Source organism: Anas acuta, chromosome 1 (genome assembly GCF_963932015.1).
Source record: "Anas acuta chromosome 1, bAnaAcu1.1, whole genome shotgun sequence".
NCBI classification, from domain to species: domain Eukaryota; kingdom Metazoa; phylum Chordata; class Aves; order Anseriformes; family Anatidae; genus Anas; species Anas acuta.
The window spans coordinates 201,433,356-201,450,423 of NC_088979.1; the positions used below are offsets into that span (position 1 = coordinate 201,433,356).

General features: G+C 49.4%; 1 long non-coding RNA gene across 10 annotated transcripts in view; it reads right to left on the bottom strand.

The window, feature by feature from the left end:
• Window positions 1–17,068, bottom strand: part of LOC137849930 (uncharacterized) — a 106,636-nt gene that overhangs the window by 9,925 nt on the left and 79,643 nt on the right. For 7 of the 10 annotated variants that reach the window (XR_011092172.1, XR_011092174.1, XR_011092175.1 and 4 more), the window contains one exon: window positions 997–4,771. This is a non-coding gene — a long non-coding RNA (uncharacterized lncRNA). Of the gene's footprint in view, window positions 1–996; window positions 4,772–5,100; window positions 6,092–17,068 lie in introns of those variants that run through there. The other 3 variants (XR_011092181.1, XR_011092178.1, XR_011092176.1) reach the window with 3 other exon arrangements.

Below are 17,068 nucleotides of genomic sequence, written 5' to 3' on the forward strand. Positions count from 1 at the left end.
TTCTAACAAGAAAAATGTTAAGAATAGAGAAGTTTACAAGAAAACTACAGAAGCAAAAGAACCTCCAGAGCAGAAAAAAGGAATATAAACAGATAATTCCTTATGACATGAAGAACTCTACGTGTCTGCTAGAATCCCTCTGCCTGAACCACTTCTGCCCTGAAAGCTTCTTTGGAGTCTGGGTCTTCTTTTGGGTCTGGGATCTTTCATTGTTCTTTTCCTGGACAACAGGAATTACACCCCAACTCTGATGAGGACAGGGTACGATTTGTGGGATTTGTAATCCCATAAATCCAAAGGCAAGGCCTGGGAGAAGCATCAACAGAAAGAACAATTTGTGATGCTGTTTGAAAAAACACGGTGAATCTCCAAGTGCCACGAGCCTATCAGGCTTTACAAATACTTCTTCTGTACTATTTACGCTGATGACTAGAAATGGTAGCATTGGAGGGACTCCTCTGACCCAACACAAGAGGTGTGCCAACCCTTGTCTCAAGTACTTTTGCACTTTTCAGACAGAAAATGGAAAGGAGCAGCTCTGTTACTGGTGTACTGAAGGAGTACATCGAGTACTCGATGCACATGGATCAAATGAAACAGAGACACCTAAAATCCAGGTGCCAGTGGAGAAGAGGGAAGACCAAAAATGGATAGGTGCATGTTTGGAGGCCAAGGCTCACTAAATGTGTGTCTACACCTGACAAAGCCAGCCCTTAGCTCTAGCTTGAGCTCCACTGTGAATAATAGAGAGGCAAGGGGCACTTTCCTGATCAGGCTGTGCTGAATTTAATTTTAATGTAGGTGTCAAGGAAAGGGGCAGCCCCACCTTCTCCTGTGCTTCTGGCTGCTTCTCCTCCTACTTCATCACCAGCACGAGCGGCCATGCAGCTATGCAATGGCTTGGATCTGTTTGAAAAGCCAAAACCTTACTTTCCCTCCATAAAGGAGGAAGAAAAATCTGATTTTCAACCAGATCAGGAAGATGATCCAGCTCACCTCACGGCCACGTGGTCAGCAGTGCTGGCCTAGGAAGAAGCCAGCCCTGAGACCAGACGTGAAATCTGCACAGCAAATCCTGCTCGGTACACTCAGGTCACGCTAAAACATCAACTGCAAGACAACATGTAAACATCACGATCCAAAGACACATCCAAAACTGGTCATAACGTTGACTTTGAAGAGTAATCCAAGGGTGAGGGCTCACCTGAGCAGCTGGGCACTTCTCCCCCTGTGGATTCCCCTTCCTACAGTCCTCGAAGCAGCAGCCTTCGGGCAGACCTTGAGCTGAGGCTGCTCCCTGCCCTCCTGGTGGAGCGGTGCCAGCGCGGAGAGGAATTCGAAATCCACAGAGCCATAAAGAGGAGAGAGAAAGCACTGCAGGGCAAGTATGACTCCATGAGAAAGAGACTCCCAGGAGAAGGGCCAGAGCCCTATACGCTGATCCCTACCCCGGGAATTGCTCATGCCTACTGCACCGAAGATTAGATAAAATGTATACAGAGCTCCTTTTATACTAAAGCTTCAAAATAGATCCTACGAGCTATGTAAATAGACCGAAGAGCCAGTGAGAGCTCTGCCCTAACAGGAGAACAGCGCATACCTACCTGTATTCTTGGAAATATGCTTATTTTTGGTGGATAAAAGAAAATCAAAAGAGCGAAGCTGGAGATCTTCACGGTTATGACTCACTTCTGCCAACCTCATGTTTTGGCAATAAAGCTGTACGTACAGGAGCCTGTAATAACAGGTCACACAGGGAGTTTCAGTAGCCTCTTAGGTCCTTAAAGCTACAATTCGGGTGAGCAATCTTCAATTCCGAGCACGAATCGTGCCAGAAAACCCCTAAATTCACAGCCTGGCAGGGCAGCACTGCCTGCGGGCAGCCCAGGCCATGAGGAAATGGATAGGAAACGAGGAAAGCCAGCAGGTAGATTCCAGAGATCCCCGTGCACAACTCCTGTAACTTCCCGGCAGCACACGGCTCCTATTCAGAGCCCACACTGCTGGTATGCACACCTTTTCCTTTGGCTCGATGCATGATTTTTGTTTAAATGTTGGCATCCTGATTCCAGCAGAACAATACGAGAGGAAGCACTCTCCTCTTCCAGCTCCAATTTCCAGCTCGAGCTCACCCGTTTTCTATGCAAACTCCAGCCACAAACTCTGCATTTGGATTGCCACGGGCCACAAAGAGCTGAGCTCCCAAATTTACAACACAAAGCAAAAAGCAAAACCAACAACGCCTCCCTACCGTGCCTGCACACCTTCAGAAGGGAATCCCTCGGAAGTCAGCACACGTGGATGCCACCAAGACACTGCACACACCTAAAACATCAAGCCTTCGGATGTGTTAGTGAAAGAAATCACGCTACACACCTGCCTATCTCACGTCACGCTGCTTTATTGTTTTCCTGATACGCAATTTATGACTCGTGCTGAGAAAGATATGGTTTATGATAAAGGTGTTGTTTTGTAATTAGTATTATTTTTTTAATCATCAAGTCTTGCGCTTACTAATGCAATAAGCAGGCAGTTTTCTGTGTCAGAGAGGAAGTGCAGTTATACCAGCCTCCACGGGCTGCATTTTTTTGGGTCAAGATAATCAGAGAAAGCATGGAAAAAAAGAAGTAATCCCTGCACCGTGTATTTTAGGTTCTCTCCTCTCTATTAGGCAGCATTTTAAAAACAAGAAACAATCAGAGATACTACAAACACACGTGGAAAAAAAATAACCATCAGCGTTCAAACTGCAGAACAGTTTTTTTTCCCATTAATTTGGGTCCGTGCCACCCCTAGCAGTGAACAGACAGGAAGAGCCAGCTCCCCAAAGCAGCAGCAGCTCCCCTGCCCCGCAGGTGGGTACACAGCCATTAACTGAAGATCTAAAATTGCCTCTCCTTAAACGGGTCCTGCCTGTGATTTCTCAGTAAATGGAACTGCTCCGGTGCGAGGGAGAAATTTGATCCCTTGCTTCAATTTAAGTTTAACAGTTAACAAGTTAGGGGCTATAAAAAACTGCAATTGCCTTTCTCTCTATCTGAAACGATAAGAAAAAAAGAATTGGGGGTGGGAAGGTTGGTTTTTTGTTGTTTCGGTTTTGTTTTTTCCAAACACATTCAATTTTAAGAACATTTTGATAAGCTTAACATTAAATAAATGATCTTCAGAAGATATGCAGTTAATTCACAAAAATACTTGGCAGGAGCCTAACTTTACATATCTAATTCATATAACATTCTCCCTTATTTGTTTAATTCAAGTGAAATATTTTCCTCCGCCTTTTCCTTTTCAGAGGCTTTTCACACCCACATAACAACCGAGTGACTCTTCCCTGACCCTGCCTCCCACTCCTTTCGGCGCAACTGCTCACTAGAAACTTGCCGCGCACGTAAGCTCCTCTCCTGCCATCCAAAGGAAGCACTTAAGGAAAGGAAATCCAGCACAATGCTTAACCTTCCTCTTTTTTTTGAGCCCCTGGGCTCCTTCCCAGCTCCGTGGGGATGGGTGGTGGGTGTGCTGCCCTCCACGCTGCAGGAAAAAAAAAAAGGGGGGGGGGGGAAAGGTTCCCGAGCACCATGCTGCAAACTCACGCCTCGAGAGGGTTGGGAAAAGCCAAACGTCCTCACGTCACCCAGCCCGGACAGGGAAGCTGCCCCTCGGTGAAATCCTCGCGTCTGTCAGCACACAGCACCACTTACTGCAGCTGCTGTCTGAGCGGGAGATGTGCCACCGAGCCTGATAAATCCAGCGAGCTCTCTTCTGCCTTCCCTATCTTCTTGCCATCTATGCGTGCAGCGTGATTTGCTGGGAAGCAAAAAGCTACGGCATCACACCACAGCCTCTTTAAAAGGAAAGCAGAGCGATGATGCTGATAAAGCACAGAAGGTGAAGTTAAACATCACCATCCTCGCTTTATTGACCGGACAGCTAGGAATAATCACTGCCCCAAAAGAGCCCTATCCTCCAAAAACCAGCCCCAAACCTGTGGCAGTCGAGAGCAGATCCAGAGAGCACGATTTCCAGAGCCAGCTCCACCAGCTAGGGGGATTCCTTCTAGCCAACAGTATGCTAATCTTTTTTTTTTATTCTAATTATTTATTTTATTTTCTTTTTCTGAGAAACCACTAATTGGTAGCCTTTTTCTTGGGATTTAAAAAGCCACTTCAAAATAACGTTTCTATTCTAGGCGTATTTCAGGAAAAGTATCATTAAGTTCCAGGCACGGCCATCCGATTTTCATGTGAAATCCAAGCAAACCAAAGCCCTGCTTCATTCAGCAACGAGTATCAGGGATGTGAGAGAGCAGCAGGGCCTCTGGGATGGTCCGATCCCACGGCTCGGGCACGAAGGCTGCTTAGCACCCTCATCAGCAGAAGTCTGCAGGTGGAAGTGGGGAGGGAAAAGCCATTTGGGATTGGTTTTGTCACCCTGATCCAAGCCTGCCCCCTGATTTCCAGGCTCCTTAACTCGCACAGGCCAGCCAGCAATTCTCTTAAGAGCTGCTCTGCTGGAGAACGAATACACCTCGCCACGCTCACACAGCTGGAAAGAGATTTCTTTCCATGCCATTTAGTAAGATAGCATCTTAGCACTGAAAAGGAGAAGTTCATAAACTTACCCCTGCACTGCCAGGAGAAGCATCCGAAATCGAGCCCAGGTGTGATGTGAGGTCGGCTCCTTGCTGGCACAAGCCCCAGGCGAGAGGCAGCAGGTACCAGAAGCACCTCTCCTGTGCTAGTCCTGCCCGGCCGCTCGCAGACGCCTTCTGAATCTGCCACCAACAAAAGAAACCACAATAAGACTGTTTCCCTAATTCTTCATAACTGAGTCAGTAGGTCAACAATTCCTTCGGTTTAGGAGCCAGACCAATTCCCTTAAACGCCCCCTTTTCTTTCTTTCTTTTTTTTTTTTTTTTTTTTTTTTGTTCCCCTGCCTGATGGAGAAGCCAACTGTCTGCTGCCAGCAGCAGCTCAGCTGCTCGCAGGACAGAACCGAGCGGGCTCCCAAAAAAAAAACCACCTCGCCCTGGCACAGGCATCCGTCCTGACACAGCCCCATTTTGTCTCTCACGGCTGGGAAAAGCCACGAGCAAATACTTACAAAGAAAACACAGGCAGGGAAGCGCTCGCCGTGCACCTTGCCCGCTGCTCCCGGCGCCTCCAGCCCCGTAACCCATCGCGGGCACGTGGCGGCACGGAGAAGAAGAAGAAGGGCAGGGTCCCGGTGCCAAACCTGTCCCCGCTCCGTCCCGGGAGCATCCTGCCTGTGCCTCGCAGGAGCGCTGCTTGAACAAAGAGAGAGCTCCGGAGCTGCTAGCCTTCTTCCCGATCCATGACTCAAAACGTCTGGTTGAAAATTGGTTTCGTAATAACCCTTTAGTACCACCTACTCACATCACCGAGTGCTTCTCACAGCAAATGCACAGGAAATCACCACCGAGTGCCAATGGAGCTCCTATTCCAAGAACGAGCTCTTTCGGTTATTCCTCCATCATTTGGAAACCGAGATGCTTTTGCTTTCCCTATTGCACAGGATTTTTTTTTTCTTCTTTAAAAAGAGCCTTTAACTATGATCCTGTAAAATACTTGGTTGATAAATCACCAGCTGAAAACTCGCCCACTGTAAAGAAAAGAATTTCACAATATGCGTTCCAGAAAATACAGTAACTCCTTTCTGGAAATAATTCACCGGACAAAAATCCAAAAGGCCAGGATTAATTTTCGGAGACCGTTTGCATCCTGCGCAGCACACAAAAGCTGATGCAGTTGAGCCACGTGCCTTTGTGACCACCACCGGCAGACCCCCTGAATCACCCAACCACAGGATGAGTCGCCGTGAATGATTTCCTCTTCTCCTGCGGTCCCCCGGCGTGCTTTGTGCCGCTGCCATCATCTCCTGAGCCTAATCCCGACTTGGATGGAAATTCCACAACTCATCTCCCGAGGCTGCGGCCACCGGCTAACGGCGCGGCCAGCTGCTCGCTCCTGCTTTGAGTCACCTGCCAGCGGGACAAAAGGAAATTGCTCAGCTGCGAGCACGTGGAGGCCCCCACGAGAGCCTCTCCCTCGCTGAAATCCCACGCAGAGGAGCGCTCGTGTCACCCCCGAGGGTGCTCAAAAAAAAAAGGGGGAAAGTGGGTAAAAAGGACGCGACCGCAGCCAGCTCACCCGGCCTGATGCCAGCATCACCGGAGCGGCGAGGGAAGGGGACACACAAACAGCAAAAATAAAAGGAGACATTTCCCAAACACGAGACCTTCACCGTGCGTGAGGAGAAGAATAATTAAAACAACCGAGAGAGAACTGATCTGTGGCTGCTTGGGAAGTTAACTCTTTGAAGGAAGCGATTAAGGAGGAGAACAAAAAGTCAAGGGTTGTGTTTATCAACAAGTCAACTTGCACAGCCCAGCCTGCTCGTCGCTGCCACGGCCCCCCGTGGGTGCCAGCTCCCACCCCGCTGCTATCACGGAGATTAGAAGCAGTTACTACTGCAAATTAATCAATCTTTTCAGAAATATCAAACCCCGCTTTGCCAGAATGACAAAGGCTACGAGGAAAGCATCCACAGCGTCCGGCACCTCTTGAAGAAATTCCCTTTATCTAACTCCTATTCAGGACAGCAATCAGTAGGGTTTCAGCGAGGAAACCCCATTAACCACGGCGCTGTTTATGAATTCAGGCCAGCAGCGCTCAGTTTTTTTTTGTTTGTTTCATCACGAATACGCAGCTCGCCAATTCAGCCATCCGAAACAAGCCTCCAACTTCTCCAAAAACGCAGCAGCCGAGCGCGAGGCGATTAGTGGCCGTCAGTGCCCATACGTGCGCCTCCGACCTTCGGGAATTTCACAAAAAGGAATTAATGCTGAAGATGTAATTGCCTAACCTGCTTCTGCACGCAGCAAGAGCCCGACCTGGTGCCTCGGCAGAGGGGGAGGGAGGCTCTTCTTGTTCCTGTTTCGCACCCGAGTTTTTTCCTGCGCAGGAGATGATCTAATTATTCAACGTGTCAGGGTATTGCTTCACCCCTTCTCGTGTGTCTGCTGCCATTAACATATTTTAACGATTCAGCTCGTTAGGGAGGAGGCAAGGCACCGTCCTTAAAAAATCCATCACAAAGGCTGGAGGCTTCCCACCTCTGGTCCCGAACCGAGCCGGTGATGCTGAGCGCGAGCCGGCAGCAGAGCTCAGGACACGCAGCCCTCACGTCGCTGGGACCTGTTCGAGATAAAACCCCATCGGTGAGCTCTGTCCGGGATCATTTGGGATCCTGTCTGGTTCAGGGGGAGGAGAGCCCCCCAGGTGACAGCCCTCTGTTGTTCCCCAGGGCGTGATGCTCAGCGGTGGGGACTTCAAGGGAGAGGGGGCTGTCACATCTCGCATGCAACTGGGCACAAGCGAGGGATCAAAGCACCTAACGTTGGTCCTGACCGGCTTGGAACAACCCCGACACCCAAATATAACACACACAGCACCTGGATTTGCATGCGTGGGATGCCAGCCCGAGTTCCCGAGCCTTTTATCAAACGCCTTTCTCCTGGCACGAGCAGAAAGCTCTTCAGAGCTCAGCCCCTTCCACGCACCGGGATTTCGGGGATGTTCTCTTCTCTTAAACCTCGCCTCGAGCTACAACAACAGGTTTGCTCACGGATGCCATATATTCGATCCCCTGGTCCTTAGAAGCATTTCTGCAGCGAGTTTTGTACATAAGAGCAGTGTCTATATATAAACTTGTTTACGACTATTTCTAAGAAAGAGCCCGGTCTGAATCAGCTCCTTTATTGTGATCGAACACGCTGGGCCCGTTCCCAGTGCGTGCTTATGTAAGGCCTTCAAGGAAGTAGACACTTATTTTGTAGAAAATCAAGCCAGCAGAGTAGTAGGTGCAACGGAATTACCCTGTTACACATTAAATTTTACTAATAAAAGGCCCGCGCGGCGGTCATAAAGTCAGATGCCGCATCCCATTGGCATGAACAGTCCAACATTTCCTGCCATAAAATCAAACCCCATTCAAGAAAAGATGACAGGTACGAAGCAGCCGCTTTTTTAGCGTAAAAATATCACGTTCCTTGAAAGAAAAATCGGGTAGCAGCAGAAATGGCTCACCTAAACCACTCACCTAAGTCTGAAAATAAATAATTAAAACAAATACATTCAAAGACAACTGTTTCCAAATGCATGATGTGAATTTTCCCAATGCAGGGCTGTTTTTTTTTTTTTTTTCCTATTTATTATTATTAATGGATGTGCTACTTCCTTGTCCTTCTGAAGATCCCCTGCTCCTTTCCCACCTGCTGCAGCTTTCCAAACCGTGCCCCCATCACTGCTGCTCGCCCTGCAGCCCGTGGGGTTGCTCACCCAAAAAGCCTGGGGAGGAGGAGGCAGCGCTGGAAGCCTGGTCGCAGCTTGAGGACTAAGCCAGCTGCGACCTAAACCTCGTCTCGTTTAATTTTAAATCCTTCTGGGGCTGACCCTGAAGCCTGTAACCTGCAAAGTTTGGGGCTGAAACACCCCGGGCAGTACCTGTGCTCTGGTTCATGCACTTGGATGCAGAGCCTTAACCCAAAAGAGGCTGAGCACAGCCCCAGGGCTTAGCACCGCACTCAAACCATCCTTGGAAAAGTCAGCTGAAGAGATGCTGCTCGTCCCTAGGGTTTGATTTCTCTCCTTAATCCTCCCTCTGCATTTTATCCAAGCCACATAAGCAGACCTCGGGTTAGGACAGACACACTTCCAGCGTTTAATGCTGGCACATTTAGTTTTCTTCCCGCTTAGCTTGCTGGCTATTTTTAGACATTTAAATTCTCTTATTCTCCCTACAAGCATCTTCCTTCCATAATATTATTTGCAGTTTGCAAGCCCAGTGCTAGAAATTTTGTGTTTTTTTTCTTATATTTTCCATTTGGTCTCACGTGCTTACACACCAGCAGCACACACAAAAGAAGCTGCAGGATCCGATCGAAGAGGCTCGGTTCCAGCCCTGCTCTGAAAAAGATGACCTGAGGGGCAAGCGAGGGAGCACAGGAACGCTCTCCTGCCTTCCTCCGGTAGCTACAGCAGACGGATCACATAACCCAACCCGAAAAGAAAGAAACTTGCCTGCTGTAACAAAGGACACGATGACCTCTAGGTAAAAACCCTAGGAACAGCAAGCACACAAAGCCCAACCTGCGCAACTCCAATTCTGTGCCAGAGCTCGGACCGGAGATAAGAGTAAGGACAAACACTCCTGCTGGGCTGGATTCAGACCGTAATTCATCGCGCACACACGCCGAAGGGTGGAATGAGCCTCGTGCCTTTTAACGCTCCTCGTTGTAGGGCCTGTGCTTGTCTCGGTGATGAGGGATGGCTTTCAGGAAGATTTTGGAGTCTTTTGCAATTCGCTGCAGCCTTCTTTAGCCAAGCGGAGGATGAAATCAGGTTGCAAGCTGCAGCGGTCAACATCCTAGCTCTGATCTGCAAAGGGAGGGCTTCTTGCAACAGTTGATGAATCATCGTATGGTTACAGACCACCCAGTTATCATCTTCCTCTCCCTACCAAAACCAAAGTGTTTTAACCTTAAAATTCATTTGGTTTGCAAACTCCCTTCGGTTCCTCCGAGGGGAGGCACCACCAGCAGAAACTCTTTTCTCGATATGCAGGCACAGAGCTCTCGAGTTAGCATAAACTTTGTAGAACAGCCTAAAAAATTTCCTGCTCCTTTTTCTGATTATCAAGTCCCCAAGTAGCTCGCTCCACACACTCCAAAAACCGATGGGGTAGCAGAAACTTTTAAGTGCTTACCTCCACCCAGAACAAGGGAATATTTCAGAAGTAATGAGCACGAGGGGGTGGATTTTGGGGGGTTTCCTTGACGGGGAGTGCTGTGTTTACACCACTAGATGGCACGTTTGAAGCTCTTGGCATCTCTGCAAAACTACGGTAAGACTTTGCTCTACATCACACCGTGTTTATCCCGCTACCCTCAGCCGGGATGGAAAAGTACAGGTAAAATGATACCGGGAGCAGCCGGGGAAGGACGACAGGCAGGCAACCAAGGTAAGAAGGTGAGCACACGGGAGGGCACTGCTCGAGTCCTGAGCACTGACACGTGTAGCCTGCAGAGCTGCAATTAGAGGAAAGCAACCTATGTGGCTGGGTATCACCCGAAGTGTACCTTATCTGATGCCTGCATGCTTTGAAATTCTCAAAATAGCGATTTGTTTTCCTGCCTGAAAAGCCAAGTCGCTGTCATTGATAAAACTTCAAATATTTTCACTGTGCTCAGGAAGATGCAGGAGGCTGGAAGACCCCAGCGAGCCCAAAACCAGACCCAAAACCAGTTCCCAACCTCTCCAGCACACCGCTAACATCAACTGATGGCAGGGAGAGCTTTCAGGGCACAACCTACCAACAGGCCAAGTCCCAGCACTGTATTTTTTCACCCAAAAACCCAGCTTTTCCACCAGGGCCAAGCGCTCTGCATCCCAACAGTGGTGGACCCGAGCTCTCCACCTCAGAGAAGCAAACACCAACAGCAGCCCACGACCCACTGAGTCAGCTCCGCGGGCAAGCCACCTCTTGCAGCGATCCACACGGCGTGCGCCTCGCTGTGCCCCGCTACCGGCGCTGGCAGGGATGGCAGCGTTTGGCAGCACCGCTTCCTTTAGGCTCCTGGCTTCTTCTCGCTGCCAGGTCCTTAATTTCCCTCAGCCCACTTGGTGAGCACGAGCATGTTTCTGCCTCGACCAACAATGCCTCCGAAAGAACAAGTCGGCTCGGCGCCGGTGCAGCTCGGGCATGGTACTTGTCGTGGCATCGCGCTGCAGCTGCAGTAAAAAGAGGATTAGAAATTCACCATTATGGCTTCAACGCTCGACTTAAGTCCTTGGAACCGGCGCTAATGCCAGTGAAAAACAACTGGCAATTTGCGTTCCAGCAGGAAAGAAATCTTCCTGATAAAAGCCCAAGGGCAATGGCAAAGATACTTCTTGTCCAGATGGAAGAAGCCTTCCCCCTTCTAGTAACAGCTCAACCCCGGTGCTGTGGCAAACAACTTTGTTTTCCCTCTGTATGTAGGATTCAGCTCTGGAAGGATGCCCCAAACTACACGGACGACGTACAGGGATCTGCCTTTGTTGTCCTCAGCTTCAGGGCAGGACCACAACGTGCTCCATTCCTGCCTCCAGGAATCCTGCTCCTCTTTCCTGATCCATCAGCTTGGTGTTATTTGGGTATTTACATACCGAGAGTCACCCTAAGCAAATATTCCGCACAAAACCACGCGGGCAGCAGCACCCAGCAGAAGCAGCCCAGCCAGGCATTGTGAACACACAACCCAAGAAACCTGATGGCAAACATCTTGTTTGTATTCATAGAATAGGATCATTAAGGTTGGAAGAGCCCTCCAACATCATTTGGTCCAACCATCCCCCTACCACCAATGTCACCACCAAACCATGTCCCCAAGCACCACGTCCAACCTCTCTTTGAACACCCCCAGGGACGGTGACTCCACCACCTCCCTGGGCAACCCGTCCCAGTGCCTGACTGCTCTATCTGAGCAGAAATGGCTCCTCATTGCCAACCTGAACCTCCCCTGGAACAACTTGAGGCCATTCCCTCTGGTCCTATCACTGGTTACCCGTGAGAAGAGACTGACCCCCAGCTCCCCACACCTTTCAGGCAGTTGCAGAGAGCAACGAGGTCTGCCCTGAGCCTCCTCTGCTCCAGACCAAACACCCCCAGTGCCCTCAGCAGCTCCTCCCAGGACATCACGGTCCAACAGCCCCAGGTCAGCCCTTCCAGCCCCCTCGGGCATACACTGTGGGTGCAGCTCCTATTCCCATGAAGCCAGCACTTTGTAGGACCACAGCAATTTGAGCTCTGTTTTCAGAGCCGCTGGAAGGACGGGCTGTCAGCTGTCCCAAAACGCAGGCTTGCCCTGGATGACACCGAGCCTCTTCCAAACACGCTCCTGCCGTGTTTCGATGCCGTTCAAGGAGAACTGCAGGTGCTCGGATGGATGGGCTCCTTCCTCAGCATCATTACAATCCCCACTGCGAAATTTGGCATTAAAAATAAAACCCTTGAGAACCTGTTCCACATTTTACCTAAGCCATCGAGACAACCCAAGGCGCTGTGGTCCAACTGGAAGGGGGGGAGCAGGCTGGAAAACCGGGATTCACCCCGCTTATATTTGCATGCTCAGGGAGCAGACGTGTCCCAGTTAGCCACGAGGACTCCCCTTATGGCCAGCAGAAAGAAACCACCATTTCCATGGCACGATTCACCTGACTGCACACAGCTGCCTTACCTTGGGCTCTTCCCCATTCGAGGGAAGCCGGGAACCTCGCAGCCCTGCCCGATGGAAATGAAGGGATCTGCTTTCCAATTCTGCTTTAAGCTGCTGTGCAAGGTGTCTCAGAAAACGAGAGCTTGTTGATAATGATTTAGTGTGCACGTTTTTCCTCTGTCTCCTCACTGAAGTGGAAAAACACAAGCTAGCGTGATGACTCGGAGAGTTTTAAGCTTTCTCCTATTCCAATTTGCAGATGAAATTCTGCAGCACAGGCCTTGTCTATGAGAAGAAGGATGAAAAATTCGGGCCAGCCTGCAAAGGAAGCGATTGATCTATTTTCACTCTTAATAGAAATAATTGGAAAGTAAACACAGCGAGATAAAAAGCAGAAAGTGGATTTCATCCTGCAATATCCTCCTCCTTTAATAGAAGGATGTTTATGAGGAAGGAAGAATCATCTCATGGCTAAGGGCACGACGTTCAAAGTGCACCACCAGCTCTGGACTGCATTTCCTACTGATGTTAAGGAGCAAGTCTCCAGCTCAGCACCACCCAGCACCATTTGTCACCTCAGATTTATGTTTGTGGAGAGGACACAGCCATGGAGGGAGATGATTTGGGGAGGAAGATGAAATGGGAGCTGCTGGGGAGCCGTCCCTAGAGCACAGCATCAAGGGCTAAGCTCTCCCTGTCCGGTGAGGCAGGCTGAGAAGAGGATGGACCCCAAGGACAACGGGGAGGATGTGGTTATTACTGCACACAGTTTAAGCTCTTGACACTGCCCTGGCCTCTGCAGTACTGCTTCACTTCAAATATCAGATCTGGAAACCCCCTGGGCAGTCCGCCTTGCTCTGGACATACCAAGGGTTAGCAACGAGAGTCCCCTGAACTTCACCACCAGGCCTCCCCAGAGCACAACCACAGGCACATGACAGCCTTCCGAAGAAGATGAGGGACCAGGAGGGAAGGTTTTGGTAAAATTAACATCAGCTCTTCATGCCTAAGTGCTGAGAGCTCGTCCTGAGGACAGTGTGCGTGCCGTGGTGTGGGCTATGCCCTGCTGAAATCTGTCTGTCTGTCGTGATGGGACATCACACCTCCTGATCCCTCACCACTCGTAAGGCACTTGGAGATCCTCACCTTGCAGAGGCGATCCTGGAGAACAGCACTGATCTCAGAGGCATCTCAAATGACTTTTAACACAGTGGAGGGGTTTTAATTCCAGAGCTGACTCTGCGTCATCATCAGGGAGATGGTGAAAACGTAAAGATGATTCACGTGGCTTTTAGTTCTCCTTAATTATTTGCCTCCCATTTACACGAACAGACCGACTCCTCTCTCAGCAGTACCCGTAACCAAGTGGCCGTCTTCTGGCTGGCGGAGCTTCTTCTGCCAAACTGGCTGAGTAGGACTGGGTGCTGGGAAAAGTCAACATCCTTGGGCAAAGAGCATCTAACAATTAACACACTCCATTTAGCTGCCACCGGTGATGTCACCAAGAGCAAAGTACAACAACAGAAGTGACAGCCAGGCAGGCCGGCGCTTTTCTGAAGTCTTGTTGGAGCAACAACCGCACAAACCCCTCATTGTTGGTCTGCCCGCCAAGGCGCATGGCACACGAGCAGCTACCTACGTGTTTCTCACCACATACTGCGAGATGCTCGGGCACATTTACCACTGGAGGAGAACATCTCCAGCAGGCTGCAAGCTCCATCATGTAAATTTGGGTAAAGAGAATCCCATTACAGAAGGAAAATTAACATTAAGTGTATCAGATGAAAGATTTCATTTGTAAAGCCCGTGCCTGAGCAACAACTCCAGCTACTTCGAAGATATTCAGGTCATCCAATTATTTTAAAATGGCAAGGGAAGACAGGCTGATGATCCACGTATGGAAACGGGAGCCAGAAGCTTTGAAACATTAATAACAGCACTTAGCAGCTGTATCATCTGCAAATCTCAAAGCAACTCCACCGAGTGGATATGAATCGCTGGCACCAACCTGTGACTCCTCTGCCGTTGGCTGGCACCGCGCGGCTCCACGAGGAGGCCTGGAGAGCACGAGGGTGCTTTCCCAGCACTAATTATGGCTCCTGTCCCTGTTTATCAACCTACACACACTTCTATCTTTGCTTTTGCTGTGGCTGAAAGCTACGGCCGTGTCTTCTCTCCTTCTGCACCGAGGCAGGGCAAAGTGAAGTCTTCACTTTCCCTTTCCCTTCACTTTCCCATCCCAGTCTCCCTGGGCTGTGCTTTTTTCCTCGGTCACACTTATAGCCTGAGGTCCTCAGATTTACTCTGCAAAAAAAAAAAAACCAAACTATTGCAAGCAGAAAACAAGCCGTGATCTGAAATAATACCACAGATGCCAAAGGTAACAGCAGGCTCCACGTCCCCAGAGCACCAGCTTTCTCCCCCTTCCTCTCAGTGATGCTACTCCCTGCTTGGCCATTTGCTGCAGGTGGTTCTTAGGAACTTGGAACCGATGGTTCTTGAAATTTGTGCCCTGATGCAAGAGATCTGGCAAAGAGGAACGCTGAGAAGAAAACCAACAGGACTCAAGGAAGAAAACCCTACCGGGGTGTTTCTGCTGGCTCCGAGAGTCTCTTCTGAGGGAGGTTTAAGCCTCTTCTGCATTCGTGCCTGAAACAGTTTTGCTGTGTGTTAGAGATCTGACAGAAACCAACGCTGACACCTGAGAATATGTTTTAATAAAGCCCTCATTCACTGCCCATTTTTGCCAGCTACCACTACAATTAGCCTGAGATTAAACATTTCATTCTCTCAGCTGCATCCTCAGCTTCTATCTGACCCCACAATGAAACCATAATGCAGACTTTCAGACATCCTTTCTTTCCACCGCAGCCAAGGGTTGATTGTAACGAGAAGAGAAATGCTTCTGCAGCTTGAGTCTGAATGGAAAGGAACAAAGATTTTGTTAAATTCCAGATGAAGCTGCCATTATGCAGGAAAATGTGGGCTAAACCCAGCAGGGAAAAATACCTTTATCTTGTAAACCTGGTCTTGGGATCAGGGCACTCATTTTTGTTTATAACTTTGTTCCTCCTCTCCCCTGGGTCTTCTATAACGTGGATGTTGTCCTGTAAATCTTGGGGTTTGAGATATATCTCCCAATAACAAAAACATCAGACAAAGAAGCCACAGTAACTTCAAAGGAAGAGGCTGTTCAGGGCAAAGCCGAGGAACATTTATTGTCACCCAGGCAGATTTTTATGAACTTGCTCAAGCAGAATCATTTTTAAAACCACCTTCTCCAGGTGTGCATTCAAAGAGAAGCGAAGCTGCCTCCCCTTGACGTTGAGCTGCAGAGAAAATCATTTCCTGGTCAAGGCCGGGTTCTGTGCCAAGACTGCTTGGCCAAGCCGCAGTGCCAAGCAGTGCTGAGAGCTGCCACTTGCAGCAAGGACCGCTTTTAACACGCACAGCTTCCCGCTTTTCAAAGGGATTAGCTGCATTTTTGTCCTTCCAAGCCTGCTGGATGCTTCTGAGATGTGTCACAGGTTTCCTTCCTTCGGTAAACGCACCCACATCTCTCCACAGGCCTCTGCTGGTACCCAGGAACTCTGCTCTCCTGTCCTGCTGAGCTCCATCAGTTACACACCAAAAAATAATCCAGTTTCCCACTTCTCTCTCCAGTCCATTTAGTTTAAGGGGTCACAAGATTGCCATTTCATCAAATAAATTCAGCGATTGTATCGTGGAACAACCTGGACTGGAAGGGACTTTGTAAAACCACGGGGTCCAACCTTTCATGGGGCAGGGAGGCCCAGAGGGGACTTGGTCCTCACGGGGAGTGCTCCCACTTCTTTAGGTCGGTCCATTATGTCTACACATTGATTCAAGAAATGAAATTTTAGAAAGGTTTATGAAATTTGGGTAACTGTCTTATTGCTGATCTTAAAGGAATTTCAAAAATAAATCCTACAACCAAGCAAGGTCCCAACAGACCTTGCTTTGACCTCATACGGACTACTGACCTGCCTGAAACTCTGCTAGGTAAGGATGGATCAGGAGATCTCCAACGCTTCCAGCAAGCCCAGCTGAATCCAGTGCAAGACCCATTTCTGCTGCAGGGCAACCTGGTGTGTCTTCCTGCCACCTGGTCCATCGGCTGCATGAATCCTGCACTGCACAAGATCCAAAAATGGGATAAAAATGGGGCCATGCCTTTCAGCAGCACTGCAAGCCAACGGCTCGGTAAGGGGACTGCGAAGGCACAGCCTCAGCGACCAGGGAAGGTCACGAAGAGAAGGGACACACACGGATATGAGAGATGAGCCACGGTCTGTCCTGAAGAGGGCAGTGACAGAAAGCGAGCCTGTCCTACAACCAGCAGCCCACAGGCAAGCAGGCAGCCTTGCCTAGGTACTTTTCATCACCATCATACCAAAAGCAACAAAATAGAAATTAAAAAATACGTGGAAGTGTACACTTTTCTAGCCATGCTCATCAATGGTACTCACACGTGTTGAGAACAAGTGGGCAGAGCACGTGTCAAGCTTCAAATGGTCACTGAAACCGCAGCAGCCCTACACCATCAGGCTCCTTGAACCTCACTGAGCTGACTCTTGGGCTGTGACAAGTCTCAGAGAGCGGCCCCAGAGCTGAAATAACTTAAAATTTAGTTTAAGTGTATCTGGCAAGTGGAGAAAATCCATCCGGGGATGATTGGTGAAAGGAAGTCTGGGACTGGTGTGTCTGTTCTTCCCTTTATCCTCTTCGCCTCCATGCAGAAAGGCGCAGCTGCTCTTGGAAGGCAGACAGTAC